We start from the raw sequence: 9,567 nt of genomic DNA, 5'->3' as shown, positions 1-9,567 counted from the left end.
CAGCGGCTTCCCCTCGCCTCTGGTCCCCTCGCCCCTCTGAGCCCGGGCCCTGCCTGAATGAGGGTGCCTGTGGGAAGGAGGTGTGGACAGTGATGCACCACGGCCCCTCCACTGACACACACTCAGCTCCCAGGGGGAATAGCTTGCGCCGTGTGCCTGCTAGGAATGAGCGTGTGTGTTCAGCTATATATTTACACTTTAAAATGTTGATCCTTCTGACTTAGCCCCCCTCACCCCCACCAACATAAGAAATTCCCATGTTCCACTTTAGTACATTTCAGAACCTGCGTCTTGTAGCTGATGGTATGGGTTGATCCTAGTTTCCCATGAGAAGAATAGAGTGATTGAGGGCTACCTATTTAGGATCTCTATCAGTAATGTGATAGTAAAGCAAAATCTAGTGACTATAAACCTCGGCCATAGTTTCAAATAATGAGGCTAGGAACCAAACTATAAAATGTATATGCAAGTTATGTGCCTTAAGTAATTTGATTCTCACAGAATTTTTTTTGAGGTGGGTGGTATTATATCATCATTTTGTAGATGAGGAAACTGAAGCTCAGAGAGGTTATGTGACTTCCCAAGGGCACACAGCCACTAAGTAGTGGACTCCATAGACTGTTCACCTTTGCTGACCTTTTGAACCTTTTGCACATGTTATCTTGATAAATCCTCATGGATTCCTCTCCCTCCTACTTTAAATGTCATGCCTAGCACAGTGCCTGGCAAAGGGAGCTGTCAATCAATGCTACTCTCCATCCCTCCCCTTGCACACTCCTCCTCCCACCACCTATCTGCTTCCCAAACTGGAGGATGCCTAAGAGTCACCTGGGAAGATTTATTACCATGTAGATTCAGTAGGTCTGAGCCAGGGCCCAGGAATTTGCATTTTATAACCAATGTCCCACATAATTCTGATGTTGCTGTTCCCTGGATCATACTTTGAGAAACATTAATCTGTGGCCTTTAAAAGAAAATCATTTTTTTTTTGTATTTAAATCACCTGTTAAAAAGTGAAATAAGTCAGTCAGAGAAAGACAAGTATCACATGATCTCACTCATATGTGGAATCTAAGTAACAAAATAAACTGATGAACAGAGTGGATCCAGAGACATGGAAGCATGGAACAGAGTGCAGAATCTCAGAGGGAAGGCAGGGGAGGGTGGATGGGTGGGAGGTAATCAACCGAAGACCTTGAATGCCTATATGCTTAACTCATGGACACAGACAATAGGGTACTGATGGCCTGGGGCGAGGAGGAGGGGGGGATGAGGGCAGCTGGAGGGGGGCAAAGGGGGGAAAAAAGGGGCATATGTAATACTCTCAACAATAAAGAATTATTTAAAATAAAATAAATGAATATGGTAAAAAGAAAAAAACCAGATAGTTCAAAAGAGTGGACAGTAAAAAGTAATCCTCTCCATGTGCAAGGGTGTTCATGGCAGCAGTTTGGATAATAGTGAAAAGCTAAAGGCAGCATAAGTGTCCATCCCTAGAGAATGCAGGCAAATACAATGTAGGCAATTGGAACAGTCAGAACTTACATAATTTACTTGTACAACAAATATTACAGATAATACATCAAAATGGATAGTCTCAGATATAATGTTGAGTGAATAAAAGCAAATTGTAAAACTATACATACAGAGCACACGGCTTGTGTGTCTTGGACACACACACACACACACACACACACACCATAATAGTAGTTGCCTTGGAGGAGGAGATAGAAATATTATGAAAAAGAGAAATAAAGGGAACTTCAACTTTCTCTCTAATGTTCTATTTCTTTTCTATAAAAAATCTGAACTAAATTTGAGAAAACGTTAACATTTGTTACATCTGGGTAGAGTGCACACAGGTGTTTCTCGCTACTTCTTTTTTGTTTTTCTTAAATAAAAGGAAAGCCGACCCTGCCGTCCCTGGTCATCGTTTCCTTCCCTGAAGGCAGCCCGATGTTATTTTATTTGTGCCTGCCTAGGTCAGTCTGTACCTTAACAAGCATGGAAATCTAATCTGATTCTCCCCACCCTCTCCAGGACCTAGTCTTACAATTAAATTATCTTTTGATCTTCAATTGATCCAGTCCCTTTCCTGTAGGTTTCTTCTTATTGACAAACATCCTCAGGTCTCTCATTTGAGAAAATTCTCCATTCTCCAGTTCTCTCCATTCTTACTTCCTCAAGACATGATTTTCTCTTAGTGTGACTGACCACAGTCCTTCCCAGGAGGGTGATGTGGACTCGCTGCCTCCGATTCCTCAACACTGACTAAAGCATTTCCTCCCCTCTCCTGGCTTCCCCATCCACCCATCTGTGGGAGCAGAACTCAATGATCATTTCTTGATCTTTATGTTTCTTGACTCTTCTGCAGATTCTGATACTTTTGGTCGCCCCTTTCTTGACCCTGTCTCCTGCTCTGACTTCCATAAGCATTCTTTATCAGTCTCTTCCTTTTCTTCTTCGACTCAGCTCCCCTTCTCTCACAGCCATATTGGGAGTCCCCACGCCCACCAATTCTGTCCTCTTCTCTCCACTGATGATCTCACCAAGCCCCTGCTCCAACCACAATGAGCATTTTGGTGAAGATACTCATATCCTCTTGAGTTCTCTTCCTAAGTGGCTTTAGCACCACATTTCCAACTGTCTGAGAAGCACACCCACTTCAATGTCCTGCAGATACAGCAAGCTCAGCCTGCCAAATTCAATGCACTTACTCTTCGGGAATTCTGTATTCCAGTGTGTCTCAAATTTAATAATATGCATACGGATCACCTGGGGCATCTTGCTAGATGAAGCTTCTGGTTCTGTAAGCCTGGGGTGGGGTCTGAAATTCTGCATTTATAACAAGTACCTGGGTGATATCTATGCTGCTGGTCCAAGGACCCCACTTTGGGTAGCAACATGCTAGAGAGAGTTCCATTCTCCAGGTCAGGGGTTCTTAACTCTGCAAATCAGAACCAACTGGGGATTGTGCCAGTTATAGCATGGTTTAATAAATGTGCATATGGCCATGGAAAAAAGTGTGGCAGTTCCTAAAAATACTAAGAATAGAGTTACCATATGACCCAGCAACTCCTCTTCTTTTCTACCTGAAAAACTCAAAAACATTTACTTGCAAAGATATATGCACCCCTATGTTCATTGCAGCATTATTCACAGTGGCCAAGACATGGGAACAGCCAACGTGTCCTTCGATAGATGATTGGATAAAGAAGATGTAGTACATATATACTATAGAATACTATCCAGCCATAAGAAAGATGAAATACTGCCTTTTGAGACAACATGGATGGACCTTGAGAATATTATGCTAAGCAAAATAAGTCGGTCAGAAAAAGCTAAGAACCATATGATTTCACTCATTTGTGGGATGTAAAACTGAAACTTATAGACACAGACAACAGTATGGTGGTTACCAGGGGGAAGGGGGGAGGAGTAATAAAGGGTAAAGGGGGCCAAATATATGGTGATGGAAGATTATTTGACTTTGGGTGGTGGGAATATAAGGCACTATATAGATCATGTATCATAGAAACGTACACTTGAAACCTATATAATCCTATTAACCAATGTCACCCCAATAAATTTAAATTAAAAAAAATAAAATAAAATATCACAAATAAGTATGAGGAATCATCTGGCATCTCGCTCATTCTATAGCTGGACAACTTAGACCTTATTCATCAGGCTGCTGAACTGTTCCTTTTTCAGAAATAGAAATGCCATCCAAAATTTTTCTGATATCCTTGTTGTTAACTGTTGTAGCTTGTTGAATCAAAGCAGCTGCATTTATTCAATATTGTTTCCTTCAAGAATTAACTTATCTTTTTGGGCTTGAGTTACTGAACAAGCAATGCCTGACCTCATCCAAACCCTGTGGACATATTTTTTGCTCAAGAAATTTTTGATTTCAACAAGAGAAACATTCTCTGGGATTATGACAATGATTGGGAAGTGAGCGTACACAGACCTCACCTTGTAATGGAAGCCCAGTGTGACACCCTTGATCCTGTTCTGTACATGCAGATAGTGTGAACGGTAGCCAGTTCCTTCCTATTTCCCCACCATTTGTCAACCCGGAGCCTCTTCTTTTTCTTTCCATGGAGACTGGGTTCTACATTGATGTGACTGAAGTTCCGTCACAGGGTGCCTCTGAGGCCCTTTGCAATAACTGTGTGTCCCATCCCATTTTCTGGGATGTCGACAGTTGGATTGCTGAGAGTGGCCTTCGTTCTCACAATAGATATGGTAAAGCTTACCGTCATATTTTTAAACTGACTGACTTTCTGGATGGTGTTATTTGGCATAAATAACAGAATATTGGGGGGGCGGGGGACAAGCAAAAATGTGTATATGGTAAAAAAAAATTTTTTTTCAAATAAATTACCTCTTTTTTCTGCCTTGTCCCAACCCAGACAAATGAATCAGAATTTCTGGGTATGTGGCCCAGGCATCTGCATTCCATAAATAACTATTGAGTTTCTGTTGGGCTAGGATTGTGCTCAAGACTGAAGAGATGGTAGTAAATAAGACAAAGCCTTATGGAACTTATATGTTAATGGAAATGGTGGTGATAAAATAGAAAAATAAACAAATACTGGAGAACATTTCCAGCAAGTGCTACAAAGGAAAATTTTGAGTTCTGAGATAAAGAAAATCTGTGAAGGGGCAGCTTAATCAGAATTTCAGGAAAGATCCTTCTGCAGAGATGACATTGGAGCTGAAATATGAACCCTGAGGAGATGGACACACAAAGGTCTAAGAAAAGAGAAGCATTTCAGGCTGAGGGAACAGTGTTTAAGGCAGAAGGAACAGCAAATGCAAAAATGCTGTGGCAGGTCCATGCTTGGTGAGTTCAAGGAAAAGAAGGAAAGCCAATGATGTAGGTGGAGCACAATGAACAAGGGAGGAAACGAGTGGGAGGAGGCCATGGAGAGGCTGGAGCCTGATCATGAGCCTGTAGGACACAGTCTTCCTATGGATAGAGCAACAGGAAGTCACGAGAAGGTTTTAAGCAGCAAGGGGTGTGATCTGACTTAAGCAATCTGCTGTAGGAGGGCAAACAATTGAAACAAGGAGGCAGATAAGAAATAATTGTGGTTTGGAACATGGTGGCAGTAATGGAGATGATGGAAGAGGTCAGACAGGATATATTTTGGAGATAGAACTAATAGGACTTGCTGATGAATTGAATGGAGTGAGAAGGAGAGAAAAAGAATGACTTCTCTGTTTGGGGGCTGAGGCACTAGGGGCATTTATTAAGTTTTGAAATATTTGAGAAAGAAAAGCTGGGAAATTGAGTAGAAGGAATCAACAGTTCTGTCTGGGCCATCTTAAGTTTAAGATAATTATTGGGCATCCATGTGGAGATGTTGAGCAGGAAGTGTGTTTTAAGACCAGGCTATAAATTATCCTTTCAGCCTTACCTCCCTCTCCCATGAACTCATCATATATAAGCCATCCTTAATTCAAAGTGTACTGCTTCCTCTTCTCACCTTGCATTTCCCCAACTCTGTTCCTTGCCCATGTAGTGTCCCCTGTCCAGTGTACCTGCCAATCTTGGCCTTTTGAGACCCCAATCATGTATACGAACCATCTCAAATAACCGCTCCTCCCCTATATCTCCATCCTCGGTGCTTTGTGCCTCCTGGGAACTCCCATTAAAATGTGATGTCTTATTTGCAACATTCATCACACCTCCCCACCCAGTGTATATTTGCCTCCCCTGCTGGGCTGTAAGTTCCTGGAGGGCAGGACTGGCATCCTGTCCCTTAGGACATCTTCCATGATATCCACAAATGTGCCCAGCACATGAAAGGCTATTCATTAAATGTCTTGAATAAATGAGTGACTAGGACATGTCCTGAGATGATAGTCTGAGGTTAACCTAGAAATTGGTGATCAAAGGTGGGAAGTTTTCTTAACCCTGGAGGACCTGCTGATTGCTGAGTCTCTGGTCATTGGCATGAAACCACCTAGTGCAATGCTAAGAGCCTTGACACATGTACGTCATTGTGTATCTCCATAGAGTACTGTCCGTAATCTGCTTGGGGCCAAGAGTATATTCTTTTTAGAAATATCTGAATCTTATTTATGAACTCACTAAAGAACCCATTATTAGAAAAGCTGGTCGCATATTCTTTCCAAAGAAAAATGCTTACAGTGTAATCAGCACCACTGCGGCTCCATGCCCAGTTTTGATCAGCTGCACTTTGGTCCACTTTGCTTTCTGTTAGCGCACGTACCTTATGCTGGGGCACCAGAAACTGGTGTTGAATCCTGATCATTTTACGTCCTTATGCCCCATCTGTCCATGAGCATTGATTAAAATCAGACTGATTTATTCTAGTGCATTTTGCTTCACCGTGTGTCAGGCCATGGATTCTGAAGTGGGAAAGAGACAATGACAGGTCAGATATTGGGTAGTGGGGTCTTTGTACGCAAGCTGATGGGCACCTAGAATGTGAGAGAAAGACGAGATAGAAATGGAGAGTAGTGACTTTGGAAGGAGGCCGGGGTGTGACCTCGGCTCAGAAGGGTGTGAGTAGGAAAGGATGAAGAAGAAAGGGTATGAAGGCTGAGTGAGATTAACAGAGTAATACAGACGGTCCCTGACTTACAATGGTTTGACTTATGACTTTTCAACTTTATGATGGTGTGAAAGTGATATGCACTCAGTAGAAACTGTACTTCAAATTTTATATTTTGATCTTTTCTGGGCCCAGGGATATCCAGTACAGTACGTTCTCATGATGTGGGGTAGCAGCAGTGGGTACAGCTCTGTCAGCCATGTGATCACGAGGGTCAACACTGATACTCTATAGCGTATTCACTGTGTGTAATGATTCTACCCAACTGTAGGCCAATGTAAGTGTTCTGAGCACATTTAAGGTAGGCTAGGCTGAACTATGAATGTTCCGTAGATTAGGTGTATTTTGGCTTACGATATTTTCATCTTACAATGGGTTTATTGAGATGTAACCCCATCAGAAGTTGAGGAGCATTTGTATAAACATAAAGGATAGAGAAGATATGGAGGCTCTTGCAGGAGGATGGTAAAAATAACCTTATCAATACCAGCACTTAGGCCCTACCTGATTTGGTTCAGTTGGTAGAACGTTGGCCTGCAGACCAAAGGGTCCAGGGTTCAATTCCAGACAAGGGCACATACCTTGGTTGCAGGCTCCTCCCTGGCCCGGGCCCTGGTCAGAGCGAGTGCAGGAGGCAACCAATCAATGTGTTTCTCTCACATAGATATTTCTCTCTGTCTTTCCCTCTCTCTAAAACATCAATGGAAAAATATCCTCGGGTGAGGATTAACAACAACAACAAAATACCAGCACTTAGCATCTACTAAGTGTTGGTTACTTGCCAGGAATTGTGATAAGGGCTTTATACAGATTGTCTGATTCACTTTTCCCATGGCCTTATAGTAGGTACTACTATTTAATCCATTTTGCATATAAGAAACTTAGGATCAGAGAGGTTAAGTAACTTGCTCAGGGTGACAGAGCTCGTAAGTAGAAGAGCTGAGATTCAGACCCAGATCTGTTGGGTGCCAAAGTCTGTTTATAACCGTCATTTTATGCCACCTCTGATGTTGATTCAGGGACATTTCCTACCACCATGCCTGCTGGAGGGTGAGAAACTCAATGTCTCTCAACACCCCCAGAGAGTGAGGTGCTGGGTGATGAACTAAGTCGGAGGTGTAGTTCAAAAGCCCGACCATGACTGAGCTGTCTGCCAGTCCTTCGAGCACTCAGGGCAGAGATGCTCATCACCGCTAGAGAATACTCACTCCATTGTGTCAGGCCCCACCTACATGTTTTTTTATTGTCTGCTCTTCGCCATGAGTAATGCCACTTTCCATTTTAAGCCGGGAGCTTCATGAGATGACCACGTTCTAAGCCAGGATTTAAAGCTAAGTGCTGCCTGGGGGATTACTCACCCACTTCAAGACGGGGCCAACATCACACTCTCCCACTCAAGACGCCGCTGGAATATCTTATTCCTTGCCAAAAGGCTAAAGGAAATCTCGTTTCCCTGGAATCAGACTAGGAATGGTGCCAGGTTATCCAGAAGCTGGCGAGTTAGCTGGTTCTCCAAGTGGAACTACTGTGGTTGTTCTGGTTCCCGCCTGTATAGTAAGGTTTAATGGCTCATTCATTACCTTAATATTGGCAGAGGGCCTACTATGTGCCAGGCACTCTGCTCCATGATAGATATACTACAGTGAGCTAAATGGCTGTGGGGGCAAACAGTCTAGGGGAGGATAAGTAGACAAGTATAACAAAATGCTATAACCAGTGTAATAAATGATATGACATGGAAAGCTCAGCAAGTTTGGGGGATCAACAGCTGAAAGATTTATGCCAAAGGAGGTATGAAGGACAAGTAGGAACTGGCTAGGCTAGGTTTCTTAATTATAAACAGCCAAAATTGACTTTGACTGAGGTAAGCAGAAAGAGAATTTAGAGAACCTGCGTTGCCCACAGAATCACTGGGAAGGCGTAGTGGCCTAGCATCACACTGCAGGAATGATCCAGCCAGAACTAGACGTGTGTGTGTGTGTGTGTGTGTGTGTGTGTGTGTGTGTGTGTGTGTGTTGCAGGGGTGGGTATCCCTCAAGTAGGGGAGGGGGGCTTCAGAGGCTGGGCAGTCAAAGGATGACAAATGCCCAGGACAGCAGGTAGAAGTAGGGAATGTGGGGAGGCTGCCTCAGAATGACCTAAGATCTTCTGAGTCAGAGAAACCAAAAGGAACAGCTAAAAGAGAGAGCTGACTGACTGAGGCAAGCAGCTGAGGCAGGCAGCCAGGCTCGCAGGGGTTTCCTTGGTGAGTGAGGTTTGCTGCTCAACCAAAGACTTCGAGGCCTCTGTGGGGAAACCAGCTGTGTGACAGCAGGTAAGTAGGAACAATGCTTTAAGTTTTTCCTTTCATGCTAGTGTTCCTGAGGCCATTGTTCTCAGTATATACCTTTATATTACAGGGCCCACCTAAATCAGAAGAGATGTTCTCCACATAATAGTGGAAAGATGTTTGGGATAATGATAATAGCCAACCTTTATGGCTGTGCTCACATGTGCTTAGATGCATTATTTCAGTTAATCCTCATAATAAGCCTGTTAGTTTACAGACAAGCAGACAGAGGCACAAAGATTAGAAATGACTTGGCCAAGATCTTAGCAAATTGTAGAGCTGGGATGCAAATGGAGACCTACTTTATTGTAACTAAGAGTCTGATGACAGAAGACAAGAAGTGAGGATCAGATTTTAAAAATGGTCATTAGAGAGGGAGAAAACTATTGTTTCTATACTAAGTACATGATGAGGGATTGGAAGCCTAACCCCAGCTATTACCTCTCTCATGGGCACCATTTTGAATCTTAAGGTCAGCTATTGCTCCCTACTGAGAAATTTCCAATTCTATCCAAGGAGAAAAAGCCCTATTTTCCTAGAGGGAGCCTTAAGTGAGAAACTTTTAGCATTAACTCAGGCTATTGACCCCTGGACTGCAGCAAGAGGTATATCTAGTATTTAAAATTTATCTTTGTTGTTGAAAGT

The 9,567-nt window shown here is 43.0% G+C and overlaps 1 protein-coding gene and 1 pseudogene across 6 annotated transcripts in view; one reads left to right on the top strand and one right to left on the bottom strand.

Moving 5' to 3' along the window:
- FGF1 (fibroblast growth factor 1 (acidic)) overlaps positions 1-9,567 on the top strand; it is a 106,301-nt gene that overhangs the window by 38,705 nt on the left and 58,029 nt on the right. Inside the window, exon 1 of one of the 6 annotated variants that reach the window (XM_005881102.2) lies at positions 8,717-8,907. The exons of the other annotated variants lie outside the window; for them this stretch is intronic. The gene's annotated coding sequence lies outside the window, so the exon portion shown is untranslated. Of the gene's footprint in view, positions 1-8,716; positions 8,908-9,567 lie in introns of those variants that run through there. 6 annotated transcript variants of the gene reach the window in all.
- Positions 3,662-4,268, bottom strand: LOC106723869 (annotated as a pseudogene).

Source organism: Myotis brandtii, unplaced genomic scaffold (genome assembly GCF_000412655.1).
Source record: "Myotis brandtii unplaced genomic scaffold, ASM41265v1 scaffold668, whole genome shotgun sequence".
NCBI lineage: Eukaryota > Metazoa > Chordata > Mammalia > Chiroptera > Vespertilionidae > Myotis > Myotis brandtii.
The sequence above is the reverse complement of the archived record's forward strand: the minus strand, read 5'-3'. Positions and strand labels throughout refer to the sequence as shown.